This window comes from Carettochelys insculpta, chromosome 1 (assembly GCF_033958435.1).
Source record: "Carettochelys insculpta isolate YL-2023 chromosome 1, ASM3395843v1, whole genome shotgun sequence".
In the NCBI taxonomy this organism is placed as follows: Eukaryota; Metazoa; Chordata; order Testudines; family Carettochelyidae; genus Carettochelys; species Carettochelys insculpta.
The window spans coordinates 124,772,648-124,796,750 of NC_134137.1; the positions used below are offsets into that span (position 1 = coordinate 124,772,648).

Consider the following 24,103-nt stretch of genomic DNA (forward strand, 5'->3'; position numbering starts at 1 on the left):
GACCTGTTGCGCGCTGCACAATGTGGTGGAGGGCAAGCAGGATCACTACATGCCCGGGTGGGCTGCGGACAGCAGCCCTGGCTACGAGCAGCTGCCCACAGCCCCATGCTGCCAGGCACAGCGAGAAGGGTTTAGGGTCCGGGAAGCCCTCTGGGAGGCCTTCAAGCAGGAGCCATGCTGACCCCCACCTGGCACATGGCTCACCCTCACCCTGCAGCATGGCCCCCCGCACACACACAGGGGACACTGGGCTGCTCAAAAAGGTTTATTAACTGGGGACTAACTATGTAAATAAATGGCTGTTAAACAATGGTGTGGCGTCTTCCTACTGGGGCTAAATATGGGGGGAACAGGGGGAGAACTATATACAATGGGGCAGGGCCACGCCCCCATGGCCAGGGCCACAGGCATGGGTAGGCCTTGTCCCCCACAGGGGTGGAGGGGCAAGATCCCCGGCAGGTACAGGTGTCCCTGCCGCCCCTGGTGCGGGGGCCCTGTCGGGGCCAGGAGGGGACTGGAAGGACGGGGAGGTAGGGTCGTTCAGGGGCTGAAGAACAGGGTGATCTGGGTGAGGTGAGGTGGGGTGGGGGTGGGGACTGGGGGGGCCGGGGAGGGGATCCCTCTCCTGGCTGGCACTGGAGCCCAGCCAGCTGGCCAGGGCACGACGGGCGGATGGGCTGAGGGAGGGTGGGATGAGGGCAATATGTTTGGGGGCAGCAGTGGGAGTGGGTTCAGGGGAAGCGGGTGGGCGGGTGGGGGGGGCCGGCAGGTGTGCCAGCCATTGGAGGGCTGCGACCGCCTCAGACTAGACCTCCCTCCACCAGGCCCTGTCCTCCCTCTGCCAGGCCCTCTCCTCCCGCTCCATGAGCAGCCACTCCCGGAGCACGGCGGTCTGCTCCCGGATGGCTGTGGTGTAGACCTCCGCCGCCTCCTAGTGGTCATAGCGCTGCCGGCGTAGGTCTGGGCAGGCAGCACCCCAGGCAATGGGGAGGAGGGCTCTCCAGCTCTGTCTGAGGGGGGCACGGGTGTGGTCCGGCCCTCAGAGGATGATGCTGTGGAGACACAAGAGGAGAGTGGCCACCCATCAGTGCTGTTGCCCGGGACTGGGGTCTCCACCTGCGCCATCCCCAGGCCATACCCCGAGGTGGTGCCTCCCCTGCTGACCCCGCTTGGGGTTCCCATGTGCCTGCTGGGACCTCGTCTGTGGGGCAATTGCTGGCTGCGGCCTGGCCCCCACATCCCTCCCCGGTTGGGCAGGCTAGGGTGCTGTCCATGGGTGCAGGTGCTGGATGGCGCCGTGCTTGGGTCTGGGACAGGGCAGGGTACCGTGGAATAGGTGCCCCCACCCAGGCCACCCGATCCACCTGTCACCTACCTGGACCTCCGGAGAACAGGTCCAGGGACACCGGCCTCAAGGGCACCTGGCTGGAGGTCTTGGAGCTCACTGTGATGAGTAACAGGCCCCCCTCATCTGAGTCACTCCCGGTCCCCGCAGGTGTGGTCTGGCTGGAGGGTCCCGGCTGCTCCAGCGGGTCTATCTCCCAATCGGGGTCTGGGTCACCTGTGTCCACCTGCACCGACGGCTCTGGGACATCCTTCAGGCCGAGGAGCTGTTGCAGGGCCCGGTAGAGTGGGCACCTCGGTCTGGCCCCAGCCCCCAATCAGCTGCAGGCATCTTTGGCCTGGCTGTAGGCCTGCCTGAGCTGCTTAACTTTGGAGTGGACCTGAGGAGCCGTGAGCGCGGGGTGTCCCCACTTCTGCAGCCCCAGGGACAGCCACTCAAAGGCAGCTGCATTGCAGGGCCTCCCTGTGCTGTGGAGCAGCACCTCCTCCTCCGCCTAGAGGCTGACGAGGTCTTTTACCTCGGCCTCAGTCCAGGAAGGGTCCCTCCTTCTCTGGCCCTGGCTCTCCTCCAGCGACCCCTCGGGTGGGGAAGAGGGGGGCCTCCTGGGGCGCCCCAGAGTGTGGGGGGCTCGCCATCCCACTGATGGGCTGGGTGGCACGGCCATCTGCCTGCTGGAGCTTGTATAGGGCTGAGCTCGTGTTTCTCGAGCCCTAGGCATGCTCTCAGCTTCCTGCATGGGGTTTCCAGAGCCTTGCGGCTTTAAGGGGCTGGCCCAGGGACCATAGAGCCCCGCCAGGGCTTGCTAGCACGTCTCCCGCGATCCCTGGAGCTGCCGCCAGGGCGGACCCCCAATTTCGAAATTGCGGGCCGCAGAGCATCTACACATGCCCTATTTCGAAGTTTTGTTTGAAAAGGGGCAGTTCTTCCTAATCCTGGATGGGAAGAGCGATTTCAAAAGTCAGACCCGTTTTTGCCAAAAACAATTTCGAAAGAGGCTGTTGAGCGTGTAGATGCTCCGCAGCCTCTTTCGAAATTGAGGCCCCTTTCGAAATTAATTTTGAAGTAGAGTGCTAGTGTAGATGCACCCTATGATTCATTTGGGGTCAAAACCATACACTCATCCCTTGTTTAACGAGTACTTTACTAATGAGTACTCGCTAAAATGAGGAACACACTTATCTACCTTTATTCACTAAATGAGTGAACTTGCCCAGCTTATATGAGCACGGTCCCTGGTCAGGGGGGTGGGTAGACCCACAGCCCTGCAGCTGGAGCCTTCTCCTGCCCTTCCCTCAGACATGCAGCTGTCTGACAGCCCTGTGGCTGGAGGAAGAGAGGGAGAAGGCTCTTAGCCTAGTTCCCTCCCCTCCGCTGGCGGGAACATGAAACTGACCAGCCATGAGCTGATCAGTTTTCCAGCCCCACAAGCCATGGGGAGACTGGAACCAGCCTGCGCCTGGTTCTGAGCTCCTGCCACTCTCGGAGCCAGGAAACTGACCAGCCCTGGTGGTTCCTGGCTCCCCTCCCCTTGTAGGACAGTTTGAGTTACGTAGGGGTTGCAGGAACAACCCCTGGGTAACTCCAGGGTTTACTGTATTAATCGCCCTGCCTGCCCCCCCACACCTCACCCTCGGCCAGGTTTTAACACACCCCGCCCCCCAAGGTCGCAAACTGCCTCCAGCCTTAAACCCCTCCAGCAGCCCCAAACCACCCCCAGCTTTAGAGCCCCACAGCAGCCACAAACTGCCCTCAGCCTTAGACTCCCCTTGCAGCCCCAAACTTCCCCCAGTCTTAGACCCCACCCCCTGCATCCCTAAACAGCCCCAGCCTTAGACACTCCTCCTCCTCCTGCAGCCTCTTCACCGGAGCTGCTAGGCTGGGTGGCTCCGCCAGCCCTCCTGCTCCCAGCAATTAACTCAAGTGTTAAGGTTTCGGCACCTAGGCATAAGGTAATTGCCATCCCTAGTGGTAGAGAGAGCTGCCATCTCCTGCAGCTTTCTCTATTGATAGATATCTGCCTGAGGCAACAGTGTTAAGAAACTGCAAACGGTCTCTTGAACAGCCACATGAAGCTGGAAACTGCCTAGCTGGTGACCTTTAACAAATCTAATGGGACCCATGTTTGGGTCCCAACCCATAGGCTGGGAATCCCTGCTCCACATACACACACTACATCCTATTTCTGGTGCCAAACTATTCAAATACATCAGAAAAGTACCTAAACTCACCTAGTTTATGTCAGGTTACAAGCCCTTGGAACAAATGGGAGACTTTTACATGTATTTTAATGGAAATTTAATGTCGCTCTTATGAGTTTTCACCCACGAGCAGAAATTTGGGAACCAATTGCGCTCGTATAGTGAGGGATGAGTGTACGGCCTTGCATCATTCCAGCCAAACCTTAACTTGCCCCAATTTGCACAAAGCTCAGTTTAGGTTCAAATTTAAACAAGCAAAAAGCAAACCCAGGCATTCGGTTTGCAACATTATCGAATCCCAAAGTGGTTACTTTTGGGGGATGTGTCCTAAGGTGACCCTTCCTGGAGCATACTCTTGTAGCAGTCGATGCCAGAATGGGTGTATCTAGCTCAGTTTTCCTCCTCCACAGTCCCCACTAACTCCATGCAAACACTGTTGCCTCAGTCATTCCCCTCTTTTAGGCCACTTTATTTCACTAACAAAATTCCCTGACCAGACTCCATGTATCATACCTAGTGCATATAGTTCCTGAGGTGCCATGACAGCTAGTCCCTTGATACCCACATACTGGCCGCATCTACACGTGCACGCTACTTCGAAGTAGCGGCGCCAACTTCGAAATAGCGCCTGTCACGGCTACACGTGTTGGGCGCTATTTCGAAGTTGAAATCGACGTTAGGTGGTGAGACGTCGAAGTCGCTAACCCCATGAGGGGATGGGAATAGCGCCCTACTTCGAAGTTGAACATCGAAGTAGGGCACGTGTAGATGATCCGCGTCCCGCAACATCGAAATAGTGGGGTCCGCCATGGCGGCCATCAGCTGAGTGGTTGAGAGATGCTCTCTCTCCAGCCCCTGTGGGGCTCTATGGTCACCGTGTGCAGCAGCCCTTAGCCCAGGGCTTTCTGGCTGCTGCTGCGGCAGCTGGGGATTCATGCTGTATGCACAGGGTATGCAACCAGTTGTCGGCTCTGTGGATCTTGTGTTGTTTAGTGCAAGTGTGTCTGGGAGGGGCCCTTTAAGGGAGCAGCTTGCTGTTGAGTCCGCCCTGTGACCCTGTCTGCAGCCGTTCCTGGCACCCTTATTTCGATGTGTGCTACTTTGGCGTGTAGACGTTCCCTTGCAGCGCCTATTTCGATGTGATGCTGCCCAACGTCGACATTGCCAGCCCTGGAGGACATGTAGACGTTACTCATTGAAATAGTCTATTTCGATGTCGCTACATCGAAATAAGCTATTTCGATGTCGCGTGCACGTGTAGACGTAGCCACTATGTGCTGGTGTCTTGTGCTGCAACTGGGCTCTTTGGTCCTCTTCTGTCCTGCCAGGACAGCTGTCCCAAGCCCAAGTGAAACCCTGTTCTTCCCAGCCAGAACCTCTACTCCTTCTGCGCTGATAGTGCATCCTTCCTGGAGAACAGCCATTACTCTCCTCCTGTTCCATTAACCTTTCCTCACATGGACCAACAGGCAGACCTTTCCGTTGCTTACCAGGCTCTGGCAGAGCGACATCACCAGGTAAGCCCTTCAATGTTCCCCCTGCCTGCAGCCCTCTCAGCAAGCAATTCCCTCTGCTGCCTTCACCAGCTTTCAGGCTCTGTTTCTTTGGCTTGTGAAGGTCACTTGGCAACCCTTATTGCTCCTCTGCCTTCCCCACACCTATAGCTCCTACAGTCTTCTGGTCTCTGGCAGCTCTCGCACACTCATCTCTTTGCTCAGCAGCTCATGTGCCCTCTTTGGAGACCTGCTGGGGTCAGCCCACTAGTCCAGGGTATCGAATTCTTCCCTGTTAAAGGGCCAATGTTTGCTGGTGACACAAAGTTATGGTGAGATTTTAAAAATCAGGCTTAATATGGGAAACCAACTTTGGTCTCAAAATGTAGTTGCAAATGGGGAACTCATCACTGAGGGGTGTGTTTGCAGAACAGTTCCACCAACATGAGTTCTTGGCACTACACATTTAACTTTTTTTATCAGTGATCTGAGAGAAAACATAAAATCGTCACTGATAAAATTTAGAGATGACACAAAAGCTGGGAGAGTGGTGACTCACGAAAACAGATTCCTGACTCAGAACAATTTGCATCGCTTGGTTAAACTGGGCGCAAACAAACAATATAGCTGTATCTACACTCGCATTCCTCTTTTGAAAGAGGCACGCAAATGAGGGAAATTGAAAATGTAAATGAGGCGCTGATTTACATATCAGCACCTCATTTGCATATTCTCCTTTTGAAAGAGCTGCTTTCGAAAGAAGAAAAGCAGTGTAGATGCAGCTCTTTCAAAAGTAAACCCCATCTTTGAAAAATGGGCAGAAGGGTTCTTCCAAAGATGGAGTTTACTTTCGAAAGAGCTGTGTCTACATTGCTTTTCTTCTTTCAAAAGAAGTTATTTTGAAAGAATATGTAAATGAGGTGCCAGAGATGGAAATCTGCACCTCATTTGCATTTCCAGTTTCCCTCATTTGCATGCCTCTTTCAGAAGAGGAAAGCAAGTGTAAGACACAGCCTCCATGTTTTAATATAGCTAAATGCAAACATATACAACGAGGAACCCAAAAGGTAGGCCATAGTTACAGGATGACGGACTCTATACTGGGAAGCAGTGACTCTGAAAAAGATGTACGTGGGTGGATAATCAGCTGAACAGGGCTCCCAGTGTGACTCTGTGTCCAAAAGAGCTAATGTGGTCCTGGGTTCATAGACAGGACAATGTCAAGTACAAGTAGAAAGGTTAGTTTATTTATGTACCGAGCACTGGTGCAACTGCTGCTTGAATATAATGCCTAGTTCTGGTGTCAGTCACACAAGGAGCATGTTGATTAATTGGAAGGGGTTAAGAGATGAACCGCAAGCATGATTAAAGGATTAGAAAGCATGCAATAGACTGAAGGAGCTCCATCTATGTAGCTTAACAAAGAGAAGGTTCAGAGGTGACTTGATTACAGTCTATATGTACCTACATGGGGAACAAATATTGAAAAAGGGGCTTTTTAATTTAGCAGAGAAAGGTATAACATGATCCAATGGCTGGAAGTTGAAGTTAGACAAATTGAGACTCGAACTGTAGCATACATTTTTAATGGTGAGAGTAATTATTCATTAGAACAAGTTACCAAAGGTAGTGCCAGGTTCTCCATCACTGATCATTTTAACACCAAGCCTGGATGTTTTAGCCTAAAAGCTATGCATTAGCCAATGGTGTCAATAGAAATTCAAAGATTGTCACACTTATGGTTGTCCTTCCATATATGCCACAGACTTGTCCCTCCTCCCCCCGCCCCGATTCTAAATAAATGCCCTCCGTCTCCCCTAGAGCCAGGTTCCCCCAGGCCCTCCTGTAAATAAATGCCCTTCCCTAGAGCCAGGCACCCTCTGCCCCCCATTCAAAACCAATGACAGCTATACACCAGAGCCACCAGCAACTCAGCAGAGCCGCTGGGGCTGCTGGAGCCATTGGGCAGCTGAAGCAGCCTCCAGAGCTGTAGGGGCTGCTGGAGTGTCTGGGGCTGCCAGAGCTGCCTCCAGGGCTTGGACCACTGCAGCCACCAGAGTAGCCAGAGCCACTGGGGCTGGGACTGCTGCCTCCAGGCTGGAGCCACCACGTGCTTCTCCCACCGGGGCTGGGGCGCGTGAACGGGCCGGCAGCACTCCCTGCATGCACCTCTAGGAGGAGCCACATTTAAAGGCTCCAGGAGCCCCATGCTGCTCTGGAGTCAGAATCGCCACGCTGTGGTGTCCGATTCACTACATACGGCGAGTAGCAAATGTATCTGACACCGCGGCGTTAGGCATTTATGGGGGGAAGTTCTATAGCCTGTGACAAATGGAAGATCAGACTAGATGACCATCATGAGCCCTTCTGGCCTTGCAATCCGTGAACTCTGGGGCAACTGCCCTACTGTCACAAATGAGGTTGGTATATTGCATTGACAACAGCATGGGCTGTAGGGCCTAGCCTGCTCTGAGAAGTGCATGGGCAAATCCCAGCACATGTACAGTGACCCTGCTGAAGTCAATGAGGCTCTGAACAGGCTCAGGGCTTTGCCCACCTAGTTCTCAGCACATGAGTGAGAACTATCCAATGGTTTCTGCTTCTAATCTCTGTGATTCTACAGCAGGTCTTTAGTTCCCTAAGTATATGATATTAAACTGATGTAAGAATGCCATTAGAAAGGAAGGATGATCCACTATTGAGGCGGCTAGCCAGGATTTGGTTCACTTCAATATGGGTCTGGCACAGACTCTGTGACTGTGAGCAAGTCACTTATACAGAGAGTTGTTAGTACACAGCAAGCTGAGATATAAGCTACCGTTCACTTTACACTAGTCACCGCATGCTAACTGTCCATGTAAATCTAAGGGTGCTTAGAGCTACTAGGCACTATGGATATTTAGTGCATGGTAGTAGAGGACATATAGCCAGTTTATTCACATCAGCATAGTGTGCTGTAGATTTACACTCCAGCTGCTGCATACTAACTTTCCAACAGACCTTGATATCAGCTTCTCTTTTGTAAAGTGAGGCTGATAGCAGTTCTTTAGTTAGTAGAGGTGTTATGAAGAGAAATATAGATTGTGAGATGCTGAGATCCAATGTCAATGGGGCCACATACCTTAGATTACTTAAAGGAACTCAAGTTCTGCTGTACACAAAGAATAATAGAAACTTCCTAAGTTTCTTTAATATGCCCTAAACTCTCATGTGAAAGTAAAACTTACTTAAAAATGAAGCTTAGTTATTGTTCAGATATTTATAATAAAATCCTAATAGTTCAGTAATTTAAAACCTGAGGATCTCCCAGCACTTCACAGAGATGAGTAAGTATATATGTAAAACTCATCTGTCCTCAAATTAAACAGAACAAAGGGATGGGGTTGCTAAGAGCAAGGCAGCTCTTTTCCATTACAGGTCTTGTGCTTCTGTCATTACGCTGCCTTAAAAGGCTAGCTGCAGCGAGGTGTTGTGGTTCTTATCTCCTGTAGATGGCTTGTTCTTTGGAGATAATGTATTTATAGCTCATCTAGCTACCAAATGCCTGACTGTCTAATTACTAAATACATAGTTTGGGTAATCCAGTGCAGCAATAAGCCACTGCACTAGTTCCTGTATGCTCATTCTCAGAGTAGACGCAGAAGCATCATGAGGTAAGAGCAAATTACAAGTTGTTTTACTGTCCTTCCTCCTCACCCCCAGATAGGAAGTAGGTAGCCAACATTCTATGTATAGATTGTGAGCTAGGGGCTTCCCTTGCACAGGGAGAGGATGTATTGAGTAACTTGTTTATGTCTTGCTGTCTAACAATATACATGTACCATTTTTCTAAGTTGCTAGCCTGCTGGTGGGAGCCAGATGCTAAATAACAGCTACTCTTTCCATATAATAACTCTTTCCATATAATACAATGTCATGTTTTCATGTTGTGAAAGAATACAAGGATCGGTAAGTAAAGCCACTTTTCTGCACTGGAATAGGAAACTGAATGACCTCAGGCAGAAAGTTCTTGATAAATTTTTCTCAGACATCATCTACCTCCAGCGCCCGCTGATGAATATTTGGAAACTAGCTGCAAAATTCCAAAAAGAACCATACTGCTGTTCAGCTTTTTCTCCTTGACACCATTTCCTATTGGCCTGGGCCAAATTTCAGATGATGCTCATTACATCTTTAAAAAGTTAGTTACGGATTAGAGCAAACGTGCAAAAGAAGAAGTGGAAAAGCACTGTTGTGTTACTCAGTACCAGAGCAGGAATTCTTCATAAATAATATGAGAAATAGCATTAGCAATATGTGCCAAACATCGGCTATCAATTTAATGTCACATTAAATTACCTTTCTTCCGATCTCATGAGAGTACTGCTTTTCAAGTGAAGTCTATACGAGGAAATCTCTTTGGAAATATAAGCTTGTTTCCATATGTATATAATCGATTGTATTTTCATTCACATATTCACAGTTTTATAGAGAATACTGTTTTAATTGAGAGGACCTTTCACTCAAGGATCTCAAAATGCTTTATATGGACAAGTAAGAATGATTACTCAGGCTGTACAGCTATGGATAAAAGCCAACACTAACAAATTCTATGCCCTAATGTTATTTACTATACTAGTATCGAGGGACCAAAATTAATGGAGGCTGATAGTCCAAGAGCTAAGCATCCACAGCTCAGGCATTACGTTAGGGTTGTAAAGGACACCTAGGGCCTGATCCAAAATCCACTAAGTTTACAGAAATACAATGGTTGACTTCAACAGGTTTTGGATCAGACCCATGTTCAGTGTCCTCTGACCCATCTTTGGTCCCTGAGTATACTCCCTTAGGTGCCAGGCCTCGTTCCTTTGCCTCTCCTGGAGTGGAATCATGCATTTCTCCTACCCTCAGAACAGGTTCTGGGGTATAGTACTTTATCTCTCATGGTAGCCCAGGAGGTCTTTCTGGATGTGGCACTTGCACTTTTTCCCTTCAGGCATCCGATCAGTAGAGAATGGACTGACCAAATGATCCGTGTAAGCCAAAGAATTGCTTAATCTTAATCAAACGGAAAAAGCATAATACATGAGAAAGGAATTTAAACCGCTAGATTCAAATCTACCTTAGCTAATTTTTTACCATTCACTGGAAAGGCCTAATTTCCTTAGACATCCCAGTGAGCGTCTGTCTATTCTTCAACTGTTCCTGTCTCCCATCTAAGCAGAGAGCATCCTTTTAATTCTTGATAGCCCTGTTGTCCAACATGCTAGCCACTAGCCAGCCACGTGTGGCTATTTGACCAGTTGCATGTGGCTAGTGGGCTTGAACAATAAATATGTTTTCAGAATAATGTGGCTAGTTCACTATAGCAGTAGCTGTTGTAGTGGCTACTGCTTCGGAACCAGCTGGACAGCACAGGTTAATAGTGATGTTGATCTTTTGACTTGGAGCTCTAGCAAAATAAGTTTTGTAACTTGGCTGGAAGCAAATGCTCAGACGGTGGCTCTTTATCCAGAAATTTTACTGGGGGCGGGTTTCTTATCTGGAAACACCATTCCACTTCCTGCATGTTTTTTTCCAATAAAAGCTAAATCAAAATAACTTTACAGCAAACATCCCAGTAACCAAGTTACAATATAGCATTCATACTATAGGTCACCCACACTTGTGTCACACTAGTCTCTCGGCCAGGTCTTCACAGTCCCAGTTTCGGGCTCTAACCTCTAGGCAGAAACAAAAGAAATAAAACAATCATTCTTTCTAGACACTTACTATATCATCAGCTTTGCATGTTGATACTTTCTTGGGATTATTTGCCTTTACAAGCAATAAGTGCAAAGCTCCACAATGAAGAATTGGAAGTTTAGTTTTACAGATGCTCTTGGTCACTGTCTTGTCCAAAGATGAATTTACATTTTAAATTACTTTGAAAAAAATTCCAATGCAATTCAGGGAATTTAGAGCTTTTCATTGCGTTTGATTTTAAAAGTGAAATTTGTGTATGCAGAAAGAGAAAAAGACAGACCAAAATTAATCTGTTTTAAAAGCAGCATTAACAATAATTCTCTGCTAATTGGCATTTCAAAAATACGATAAATGGAGGAATAACTTTGCTTTTTCCCTTCCAAATAGCCAAAAATCAGAACATGCAGCAGCGAAGAGGTGTGCTGAGAGTAAATCAGTTAAAACGTGTTATATAAGGGGAAAAAATAAACAGTTTCATAGTGTGTGGATGACATCCTGCTCCCCTTGAAATCATTGGGAATTTTGCCCGAATCTCCCAACGATTTCAATGAGCCCCAAATTTCATCCCTTTTATTTTATTTTAAATGGCACTAAACTTGCAAGCCCCATAGCCCCATCGGAGCAGCCCTGTGCATAGATATGGAACAATACCAGAATTTCTTATTTTTCTCAATCATTCTTTTTTTTTTCTTCAGCTAAATGCAAAAAGTCTAATCAGATCATAGGAAGCAAGTAGAAGCTGCACTGCCTCAGAGAGTTGTTTTTAAGTTAGATGAATTATTACTGGCTGTAATATTTTATCTTTAGCTTTGTACCCTGGTGAGTTCAGTCTAATGATGATAAAACTAGAGTGATTTCAACAATGTCAGTTCATCATGAAACACTGATTGGTTTTAGGCTATTTGGCTGCATATTATACATAGTTCCTACTTTTTAGAGAAGTTGTATGACCAACATAATAGGTTATCTATAGACTTTCTCTATACAGACATGAAAGAAATGAAAGTAAATGTATATTTATGTAACAAGCAGTCCTGTAGCACCTTAGAGACTAACAAATTTATTAGGTCGTGAGCTTTGCTGGGTAAGACCCATTTCCTCAGATGACTGATGATGGATTTTAAAGGGATACTATGAATTTTTTAAAAAGTGGAAATAAAAATGCAAATCTCACTCCTGTTGGAAATTGATTGCTACAATTATTACCTAGCATTGCTACAACGGAAAGTAATCAGAAGAAAAGATATTTTTCCTCTTTTTCAAGGTTGTCAGTGTTATGCCTTTGACAGCACTTTAAGTGTAATCAGTTTCATAGATTTCTCCTTATGATAAGTTTTCTCTATTGCCTGTGATGATCTTTCATATGGCAACAGGTAAGAGTAAAGGAATTTTTTTTAAAAATTGGAAAATATAATTTTTCCAACCCACATTGCCATGTGCATACAAGGGCTGTGTCTACACGTGCCCCAAACTTCGAAATGGCCATGCAAATGGCCATTTCGAAGTTTGGGGCACGTGTAGACACAGCCAAGATGGCCAGAGGTAAAGTATGAAACTACTTCTAATATTCAATATACACACCCAGAGTTCAAGTTAGAACATTCCCTTTAAGGCTGATAATGATTTTTAACCTACTGATATTTTAATGTAAATTTACATACTTTCCCTTGCAGGAGGCTAGGTTTTCAGTGTAACACAGATAGCACGCTCCACAAGACTGTTGCAAAAATCCGATCAATCTGTTTTGATGAATGGATAAGGCGACCATTCTGGCCTGCAATTTTATAATCCATTTCTTAGCAAAGGTGCAGGGAAAGAAAGATAAATCGCAGGAAGGTTACCAAATATTTCCAGCTTTGCTTGCACTTGTTGACAGTTTTTCACCCGTTTTACTCCAATGGCCAGATGGTACTGAAAGGAGGCTGTGTGTATCCACCGCACACTTCCCCTGAAACGTTGGCTCCTGTCATGCGGGCCCGAGCCTGACTTGCCTCTCCGGGTGTTGTGACGCTCATACATATGATCACAACACCAGATGGGTTTGGCCTATCTGTCCCCTGTACTCGGAGGACCAGATGGGCCATACCCACGTGGCACTGCAACCCCATTTCCCAGGTTGCAATTCCACTTGGTTTCACAGCTGTTATTCAGCTGACCACTTCCAAGACCCAGGTGACAAAATCGTAGCCCTGTTAATGAATATCACCACCCAGTAACCCATAATGCAGCCACGTATCCTGTTTATATCACCCTGAGCGCTTTAAATCCAGAAGTAGGAAGGAAATTATCGCAGTGCAGTCCTGTGTATCTATTTCCACTGCTGCTGTGGCAAGCTGGGGAAATGAAGGTGAATGAGACCTACTGTCTGCAATAACCATGAGCTCCAGGAGCTGAGAAGGGTTTGGAGGCTGCGTAGGGCCCAATAAGAGACTGAAGTCCTAGCGAAGTTCTGTTGTCTGGTTCCATTGTACCTCTCTCGACTGGCATCCCAGGACCTGAGTGGTCCAGGAAGAGGGGATTTGCCAGATCAGGGGAGGTCTGGAGGGAAAGCCCCACTCCTGCAGGGCTGCCAGGCTCCCCCCGACTCTGGCAGGGGTCCCCTTGGCTGTGGATCTGCCATCAGGGCATGCCCCAGCCAGGTCCCAGCTATGGGGCTGCCAGTGGGGCTCTACACCCTAGCTGGCTTCCAGCCATGGCGCTGACGGGGTTCTGCGGCTGCTGTCTGGTTCAGCAACATCCTTTGTCCTACTGGAGGAGGGAGTTTGCCGAATGAGGCAGTTTGAACCTGTACTAGTGATGCACAACAAAATTAGAGGGAGAAAAATGCTAAGGGAATAAACTGCATTTACAGGTGTGCTTTTTTTAAACAAACAAAACAAAAAAAAAACCATCCAGGTTTAGATGCCAATTCAGAAGAACAGTTTTAAAGCTATTTTAAGTACGTGCATACTACCTACTATCCAAGTGCCTCACAATTTTTAATACCAGCCCTTCGGCAGAGCAAACACCCATGCATGCGGGGGCTAGAGGGGTACACACAGGATCACATTTCCCCCACCCCAATTTCTGCCAGGTCATGCTGGCCGGGCCCCCTCACAGTGTGGCAACTCCTGGAGCTGGTGAGCTGCAAACTCTGGCTGCCGGGAAAAGCAGTCACAAACAGCTGCAAGCTGCAAGGAGGGCTGCTAAGAATAAGCGGGAGGGGTGTGACTCACGCTGCTGTGGGGAGGGTGAAGTTTTAATTGTGACCCCCGCATCAGCAAGTACTAGTCGTCTCTGCCTGTGAGATAACAATACTTCTCTGTCTCCCTATCACAAATAAGGAACAGGGAGAGATTACATGACTCGCCCAAGGTCACACAGGACAACTATATCTAATCAGGGAACTAACACAGCTCCTCTATAACCCAAGCCTAGTCACTCCTCCACACTTCATCTTTTATGAACTACGATGCTTTCCTGAATCATAGGAATGAGGTCAGCGGGGGTCCTCCCAAGGAACACATCGCGAAGCTGCTGCCATAAGAACACACTGTAATAACACGGATGCGACCCACTTCCTGCTCATTGTTCCCTTTTGTCTTCTTTCTTCTTGTCATTATTCTGTGCTTTGGTGGGGTGAAGTGAACCTTTCGTATTGCTCTAGCACCACTTCCTGATCTTGTTTCAATGCTTCAAGAGTCTCAGGTCGGGGCCTGAGACTGCAGAAATGAGCAGCTTATGTCAAAAGAATGTGATGTTGGTAGCAGAAACACGTGGTAATGAATTCTTCCTTCTCAGCTGGAGGAAGACTGTAGCTGCAATAGGAGGCAATACTTTGCAGAAATCATTCCCCCTTGTAAGCAAAAAGGAAGTGAAACAGATTTAAGACAATGGGCTTCCTGTTACACATGGTAACAATGGCCTGCGTGTGAAGAGCTGGATGACTCAAGAGGCTGGCAATGGAATATGAAGTCCATTGCTTCTAAGCGTCTCAGGTTTGTTTCCAGCTTGGATCAGTGCTGACTGAAACCTGTATCTGATGTTTGCTCTGTGGCCAGCTACACACGAAATGAGTTGGGCAACTGGGTCTGGTTCCTGCTAGGCTGCTGTCCATCTTATGGCAACAACCATCAAAAACTGGCAACCTGGCTGGCCATCTCAATGAAGGCAAAGGACTAAATGAGCAGAGAACCTGAGCTACTTTATCCTGCTACAGGTGACCCCTCCAGTTCAGGGCGATACCTATTATTTAGGAACATCAGTGGTATTGGCAATCTAGCACTACGCTTCCTTTGGTTTGTGCAGAGGTGGGCAAAGTGCCCAGAGAGTTAGTTCCATAAAAGTGCAGCTGTTCTCACCTCTGGATACTTGGAGCACAATCAAGATGTAGGACGTGTGTGGCACGTGCACATGCCTGCGTGTGCATGTGGGTGCATTTTTACTCAAGTATTTTTCCAGAGGGACAACGGCAACTTGTACTGAAGGATGTTCCCCACCCTGCGTCCCCCACAGCAGTACTGTTACTCAAGTAACTTTTGGGGTACATTTTCCACCTCTGGTTTTATGCACAATGCGATTCAGTTAAAATTCACCCCCAGCGGTTCAGCGGAACTTTCCTTTTCCAAACACTGAAAAGCCATAGAACGGTATTTGTACACTAAGCACCAGCCAGGCCTCACTGCTTAAACAGGAAGAATTTTAACACTAGCAAATTGGGCTCATTGTCTATATCTGTACCTATTTCAAAACCTCCTCATAAGAGCAGGTCCATTTGTTTTAAACTGGTAAGAGCAATGTACTTTGGGACCAAGACTTCTTCCTACAATAGGGTTCAGCCCTGTGCACATTTATGCCAAGTTATATGTTTTTGCAAAAATGAATTTGCAATGGAAGTGCTAAGCCAGTGTCTCTCAACACGTGGTATGCGCGCCCTCCGGGGGGTATGCACGCTGCAGCTGTATGCAGCCCTTTGAGCAATAAAGTGCTGGGAGCCATGAGAGTGCTGTGTGCCACTCTGCACACACATCCCACCCTAACACTTGGCGGGAGAAGCGCGTGGCATCGGTAATGGTGGCGGCGGCAGCGGCCGCTACAGTGAGTCGCCAGCATTGGATTACAGCTGAGGGGGGCAGTTCCTGGCTCTGGAGGAGGGGAGGGGGGAATTGGGTTAAAGCAGGGAGCTGGGGGTGCCTGGCTCTGGAATATTATGCTTGTTATCTGAAGTAAGTGATAAAATTGCTATTTGTACAATTTTAGTTTAGTATTTATAATTACAACTGCAATGGTTTTAAATGGAACAATTCCATGTGAAAAAGAAGAATAAAACTGCAGATTGGGAAGAAGGTCATACACAGGAAACTGCGTCAAAAACAGTGATTTAATTGCGGCCCTTGGCAATTTGAAACCTAGGCTTGAACATTTGATTTCATCCAAACAAGCTCAAATTTTGCATTAAATTAATTATAATTTTTATTGTAATTCCATTCATATTTGCATAAAACTATATAGATATGCATGAATAAAAAACCCTGGACTTATTTTATGCTCATCTAATTTCTATTATTTATCCTTTTTCACAGTCATAAGTACAATGGCAAGTTTATTGGCTATAGCAATTTCTTCCAATCAACCAGTTACAATTAAGTTGTTTAAACAAATGTGTTGCAACGATGGAAAATATTTGTGTATCTAACTATTTGGGGTACACACGCACACACAGACACACATATAAATATATAGTAACAGAGAGGGAGCCGTGCTCGTCTATATACTATCAAAACAAAAAAGCAGTCCAGTAGCACTTTAAAGACTAACAAAATAATTTATTAGGTGAGCTTTCGTCGGACAGACCCACTTTTTCAGACCATAGCCATACCAGAACAGACTCAATATTTAAGTCACAGAGAACCAAAAATAGTTATCAAAGTTAACAAATCGGAAGAATTATTACCAAGGTGAGCAAATCAGAGAGCAGAGGGTCAGAAGAAGGGGGACTATATATAAAAGGGTACTTTAAAAAAAAAGGTTCAGAAACCCTGTTTTAAACAGACAATTTGATTTGGATTGTGCCTGATCATTGGTGCTATCCTACCTTGATGCCATGAATAGGAACTGGAATATTGGAACTGGAATATGTTTGGGGTGTTTTTACTGACCCACTTTTCAAACATATCAGAACTCCTCCAGTGAGGATGGCTGTTGACCACCTACAACAGAGGATTCCATCATTTTATGCTTTATCTTTTGAAGTAGGAATGATTTTTTTTAAATCTTAAACTTTCCTGTTAAAGGTTTCTTATCATTTAAAATATTTTGCCTTTGCTTTTCAAAACACCCCTGCTCTTTTGTATTCCTATGTTCAAGTTTAACTCTTTCTCACTGCACCCAGGCTTAAAATCCAATTCTCTCTAAAAAAGAGACTGTAAAAGTGGCCTGGCAGAGTTCCACATTTATCATGTCTCAATGATTTCTCTATTAGGCATGCTAAGTTTACACAGATAATGATGGATGTACTATCAGTCTGGCAAGGTCAACTAAGGATCTGAATGTCAAGCTGCTTGTTTTTTTTCTAGCTCAGGGATCACAGTGCAGGCTTGCCTGACCAGCAATGAAAGAGCCCTGCAGTCTGAGCCCCAGAAGTCCAAATCAGCTGGCACAGACCAGCTATGAATTGGGTTTGGGTTGGTTTGTTTTCTGCAGTAGAGTCAAACCCTGAGAGCCTGGGGCTGCAGCAAGCAGTCTGTATCTTAGTCCAAAAGAAAATAGGGTGACACCAAGTCTAAATCATGTCTACCAAGGGTCTCACTGTGAATGCCAGGTATGGGGGAGGCAGCGTGGGTTTAGATTTCTTGGTTTAAATGCACTTTGGAAGATGAATAAATCATACAGTTATACCCCGAGATACACCTATTCGAGTTGCGAGAATTCGACTTTATGAGGAGTTTCATTTAATACCCCTACTTCAGCTTACGAGGCATTTCTTCGCATTTACAAAGACTGGCTTGGAGGCTGGCGGCTCTGGTAGGCGAGCACGGAGGGGATGGAGTCGGCCGTGTTGGTCTTGACGAAGAGGCCATGCAGGGGGGCGGTGGGGCCCTACGAGAGGGCGGCAGTCTGGTGCGGGGAGGTAGACTCGTCCGAGTCCCGGCAGTAGATCACCCCCCCGCTCTGCGAGACATCGATGCTGGGCGTGCAGCCCATCGCAGCCCCACTGCTGCTGCCGCTCACCCCCGGGGTGGTTAGGGGGCCACTGCCGCCCACCCTGCACAGCTGTGCCTCGGGCGCCACTCTCTGGCTGTGGCACTCCCTCCCATTTAGCGCCTGGCTCACCCACCACTGCCACCTCGGCTGCCACTGGCAGGGCCTCTCCGCCGCGCAGCCCCACACAAGTGAGGCATCGCCCCTTGCCAGACGGGGCCCCCCTCTGCCTGCCTACCTCCCCGTGCGGCCAGCCCCTGGCAGCACCCACTCCATGCTATGTCTCTGTGTCACTGCATGAGGCTCCTTCCAGGGGCGAGGCCACTGGGCCAGCAAGGTGTCATGGGTAGCAACTAGCAGGCAGAGTCTAAGCATTTTAGGGCCCAGGGCAAGCAGCTATTTTCCCACCCCCAAGAAGTGACATGGGGAGACGTGGGCTCACTTGGCTTCCACTCAGTTTTCTGCCTTCTGTTTAGCACAGAGGTGCACCCCATCGTTTGAAAACTGTGGTCTCCCGCCTCAGGCTGGCAGATAAGAAGCTGGTAGGTGCTGCCTGGTTCTGCACGCCCAAGTAGCAGCAGTGGTGGCTGGCGCTCCAGGTCCCTTTGAAACACCAGGCAACTGCACCCCTTGCCCAGCACCCCCATTGGTGGGCCTGCCTCTATCAGCTTTCACAGGTGCTAAGGTTCTTCTCTGCAATGAAGAATCTGGATGCCTGTAAAAGCAGCTGGAAGCAGTCAGCACCACAGCCTGGTAAACCTGCCTGCTAGACTCCATGAGAACAGGGCTGGGATTCTGGAGGCCTTTGCTGTGTTCCTCATTGTCACCAGCTCACTAGGCCATGTTGGATAAGGCACCTAAGCTCACTATGCATCAGACAGCTCGTCTATAAAGTGTTTTACAAATGCTTGGCTACCTTTGTACAGCCCTTTGCACCCCGTAGGAGGAAATTACTATGCACTGCACAAGCCAGGTCTGTTATTAGTTTACTTTAAAATCCTGTACACTGAATTCCGTCATCGCATGCTTTCAAGCTGCATGTTTTGTAAAGGCAAGAGAGGCCATTCTGGGCTCTCTCCTGACCTGCAGCAATCCATTAGGAAGGAGCTGCCTTCCAATATGCACATCCCTCAGTGCTGGGAAGAAGCAGCAGGAGTGTTGGCGGGAAGCAGGACAAAGCCTTTCCACATCTCCGTTAACAAAATTCCTGTCATATCGTCTGTGTTTATTTCTCACTTCCTGCCTAGTTCCCCTTTATAGCTGCATCTGTAACACTGACAGACCCCAGTCAGCCAGGGGTGGGATCAAACCGGGGCTCGTTGGAGCTTCATGCTCCAACTGGTGGTTCAAGAGCTAAAACAAACCTTTTTTTGAGCTAAACCTGTAGCAGGCACATCAGTCTCTATCTCAGGGGTGGGAAACCTGCAGGTTATGGGTCAGGTCCCAAAACATTGCTTAATTTCATTTGGCCTGTAGCACCCCACTGCCATCTCTCAGGGCTGGAGCCCCTAGCACCAGCTCACCCCACCATGGAGGGAGGAGAACAGAAAGCCCTGAGCCTCCGTGGTCCCTCCCAGGAGGGTAAGTGGCCTGCCATTGATTTTTTTCTGGTTAGTCATTGGCTAGTGACAGAATAAAGGCTCCTCACCTTTGCTGTAGCTGCAAATAGCTGGGAACAGAGCCCCAAGCCCGGCAAGCCTGGTTTATACTTCCAGAGACGGGTGGGCAGGATGCAAAGAAGCTTGTTGAAGCATTAGAGACAAAGGTGGAGCATTTGGACTATGCAGTAGAGAAGAGGTAGGGGAAGGACCGAGACAGTTTATCTAACTAACTAAAAAGTGGCAACGAATATACCTTTAACTTTTCGTATTAATGTCATTCGTCTATCATTGTCTCTTACTATTTCAATTGTAAGTTTTCTGGGCAGCAACTTTCTTCCTGTGCGTTTGTGGAGCACCTGTGTGTTTGTGTGCTCCCATGCTTAACCAGATTCCTCACTTCCACGGTAACTAATTGTGTGCTTATAACAAAACTTGGTGTGCTGTGATGTTGTGACTGTCTTCCTGGACAAACGGCAATCCTCCTGTGGCCAACATTTATAACAATCACAGTACATGCTTCATTCACTAAGTGTTCTTTCTCTTTTGTTTTTACTGACATCTGCCTAGAAACAAGTATTTTCTCAACCTACTTTCATTGCATTCCTTTTCCCATAAGGTGCGGGTCTATCTGTATTTTCACCATTCTCTCCTCTATTTCTCACCTTTTGTTACACCACGTGTTTTGTCCGCAGTGGAGCAGCACAGCAAGCAGACACACCTCATGCTTTTTTCTTGCTGGTGCACCAAGATGTCCTTCCAACCTGAATAAAATCCTGAACGTTGGTTCTCAATATGAAAAATAAATTTGAGCATAAATCTTTTCTGTGACAAACTGGCAGCTTCAGTTAATATTTTGAAAACAAATGGCGGTAACAGATTAGTGAAGGATTAGATGTTTGAAGAAGAGAGGAGAGTACAGCTGGCCTGAAAAATATGTATTAATTGCAAGAAAGCCACTTCCAAAAAATAGAATAGAACCTGAAAGTAGCACAACATCATTCTGAAATGTTACAGCTTAGCCTATTCTATAGAAGTTGTGTTCTCAATTCCCCTTAACATTCAGGAGCAGTTGAATGTCTGATTCCCTTTCATTCTGTCCCAGGCCTGAATACTTCACACATCTACAGTCTCTACCATTCCAGTAATAATTTCCAAAGTGACATTCTATGGCACCAGAGCCACTTCAGCTTTCAAGGCATGTCATGTTATTCACTGGAAAGTGGCCTGCTTCATCACATTTTCTTTTTTATTTTAATCCAAGCCATTCCCATGATGTTCAAAACACATTTAGGCAGTGCAGTTATGGAAAACGTTGTAGGAAGAAATGCAATATGCGTGTATGGCAGTTTGCAGATGCATTTTTCATTTATAATTAAGAGGGTGTGTGGATTAATGCTGCGTATCAGTGGCCCAGAGATCAGAATCCCCATCAGCCATAAACTAATGTATTTCATCCTATTATTTAAACAAGACTGGACATTTAAAGAGTTCAAAAAGATCACGGAGCTAGAAGGATCAGTGGTAAGGCTGCTGCTTCAAACTGCCTGGCTTGAATTAATATTTTTAATCACAATATATGTCTGAGATTCAATCTCTGACCCTCTCGTGCTGGATGTGGAATAAACAAGCCATGTCACTGGGCATGGTAGCAAAGAAAAGAATCAGGGAGCCCCCAGCTATCTTCAGTTCAGGGAGATACTATAATACTTCTTAAAATGTGTCTTGGAAAATAGTAGCATTCAGAGAGGAAAACCAAGTTGGGATTCTGCAGGCCTTATAGAGAATAAGCTCCCTTTGAGCTCAATGCAAGTTTAGTCTGAATAATGACTATAGTACTATGAGATGTGATTCTCTTTCATGAGTGTCTTTTACCATTTTAACTTTCCAGTTGTGTTTCTGGTAATGTCTTTCTAGTTTCCTTGTTTTCACTTGGTGTTTCCTCTGCTTATGTTATAGTTCTTCACTCTTGGACTTGTTCTATAGTTTTTATTCTACTTTGTCCTTCTGTGCGGTCCTGTTTCTACAAAGAATCTGAACTAGAGCCAAGGGAACATTATATATTTCCCTCTCCAAACCTGAGTAAGAGACGGAATGTATAATGTCTGTGAAATTCTGCTCTTGAACCCACTCCACAGAACTGTTAGCCCCTGTTCAAATCTCTTGTGGCATAATCGGTATTAAATACTCCCTTAACGTGGACGACTTTCACTGGCATCAATGGGTCTTTGACACATGAATCAAGCACAGAATATGCAACAGAGGTCTGGAGTGCAAATATAAGCTTCACAGAGCAGATAAGAGGTAAAATTGTACCTGCTAAATGAAGCCGAACCAACACGTGGAAATCTTGGGCAGGATTTTAAAATAATATCTGACATTCAGTGCATTCCTAAACCAAAAATTACCCTTCAGCATTTGTATCAGTTCTAGGAATAAATCAACACTGCTAAGAGGTTGATTCAACTCCCACCTACAGGAGGCAGCAGTCGCAGACAATCTGAGACTGAAAGTAAGGAGGAAAGGCTGACAAGTACTATTGGTGTTTCAGAAATTATTTAAAATGAACTACTATTTAATAAATCAAGGGGCAATATTTTCAAATTTACAACAGCAGCAACTGCTGCAAAGTCTCTCTTCAGTGACTGGGCTTCCTTGGGGATCAGACATGGATGAAATCCTGCTGATGCAACTCAGTGCCCTCTAATGTCAGCAAAGCTGGGACCCAGAAGACGTTCCACAGAGGGCCAGGGAAGAAAGCATGTGGTAGAAGTGCCATTTCTTCCCTCCCCACTGCCATGTACTAGCCCTGTTCCATGCCTCTATCAGCCTTTGAAGAGAGGAGCACACAGCCTGCATTCAGGAGCAGCAAGCGATATGGCCCCGTGGCACCTGGGGTCCAGGAATATTCTGGGCCCAGGGCCCAGATCCATCAATGGCCAGGGTTGAGTCTCATCTCCAGCCCTGCATGCTGGCCCCAGAGCATCTTCTGGCCCTTCCTGCCACCCTGCGCACCTCCCTGACTGCTCTCTACCTGCCCTGGACAGCAGGTGGCCACCTATTGCGGCTCACTTCCCAGCCACTACAGGGGAGGGGTAGTTTTAAGTGGCTGCTGCACCTGCAGAGGAAGGAGAGGAGGAGGTACATGGCAGCCCTCTTCCTCCAAGCAGCAACTACAGATTTGACTCTGAATTGACCCCAAGGGGCAGGGCTTATCCTGGCTGGCCCTCCTGAGCAGCAGCCTGGGTGAGTTTAATGCCAGCAGGTGGGGAGCTTGGGTGAGCGTCGAGCAGGGGTGAGGGAAAGGAACAGTGGGAGAAGAGGAGGCCCTAACCCCGGAGCTCACTGCTGTTAACAGTGAGGGGGTGGGGGAGGCCTCCTCTCTGGCCCCTCCACCCCAGCCATGGGGCAGTCAGCATTCTGTACCCCACACTCCTGATCCCCGACCCAGCCTCATGCCCCACACCTCCTCCTGCAGTCTGACTCCCTGCCCCAGCCCACAGCCTGCACCCAGCACCCAGGCTCTGGCTCAGAATCTTTGACAAGTGTGTGTGTGTGCGGGGGAGAAGGGGTGGGACATGGACTTGTTCTGGGCACCACCAAAAATTACACAAACCTGCAGTCCCCATCTGCACTGAGCACTCACTGCTCAGGGAACCTTTTGCAGCTCCTTCCACTCAGCGTGGTAGCTCAGATGTAAATTGGAAACATGAGGTCTCAGCTCTACTTTGCTCCATGCGGAGTTGAGGCATCTCTTCTGGCAATGCTGTTCACCCAGCATGAGACATGTTAGCTGCTTTAATGCGGTGACTCAGCTTCCTGGGCTGACCAAGATTCAGAGCATCATCAGAATAGGACTTTTTCTTCAACTGCACAATTCTTGGCTCCTCACCACTCTCATTTGTGTTCTCTTCAGCTTCCTTGTCCACCCTAACTCTATTGTTTCCTCTGACCTGTTCCCTTCACAGCAGCACTACAACCCCAGCCCCTCAGCTTTGCAATATGGAGAAATCTTTTACGACAGCTTGGAATGAGATTTCCACCCGTCCACTTCCTGCTTTGTCTGTTGTGGACCCTCATGACCCAGGAGGGTGACTGGCAACATGTAATTCCATACACACCCACGTTGAACTGTATCATACTAGTCTGCTCATTTTCAGTCTCCAGTAAAGACTGTTTATCATGTATAAAACTAGTATTGTTGACATTGCCTACCTTATAACATATTAACAATGCACAGATGTTCTGAGGATCTAGATGACATTTCAGAACTAGCCTGGTGTGATGACTGGTTCTCCCCTTGCTATTGAAAATAAGCTTTCTTGAAAGCTACCAACCCAAGAGAACCTGCCTCTCATTTTTCACTGAAGCAAAGAAGTAGCTGTTAAATAACATATGTGAAAACTATTTAAGCATACAAAGAAAGCAAACATTATAGAGTACGTATATGACTTCTCCAAGATTGCCCAGAGTTCCTAAAAATACAACTCTTTTCAGTTCAGTTTAGGAATAAATTTTCCTCCTAGGAGAAGAAAGCCTTGGGTCTTTCAAAAGCCAACAGGCCGG

The 24,103-nt window shown here is 47.4% G+C and overlaps 1 protein-coding gene across 1 annotated transcript in view; it reads left to right on the plus strand.

The window, feature by feature from the left end:
• Window positions 1–8,578: 8,578 nt before the first annotated feature.
• FHL2 (four and a half LIM domains 2) overlaps window positions 8,579–24,103 on the plus strand; it is a 71,856-nt gene continuing 56,331 nt past the window's right edge. Inside the window, exon 1 of the mRNA XM_074991238.1 lies at window positions 8,579–8,689. The gene's annotated coding sequence lies outside the window, so the exon portion shown is untranslated. The remainder of the gene's footprint in view (window positions 8,690–24,103) is intronic.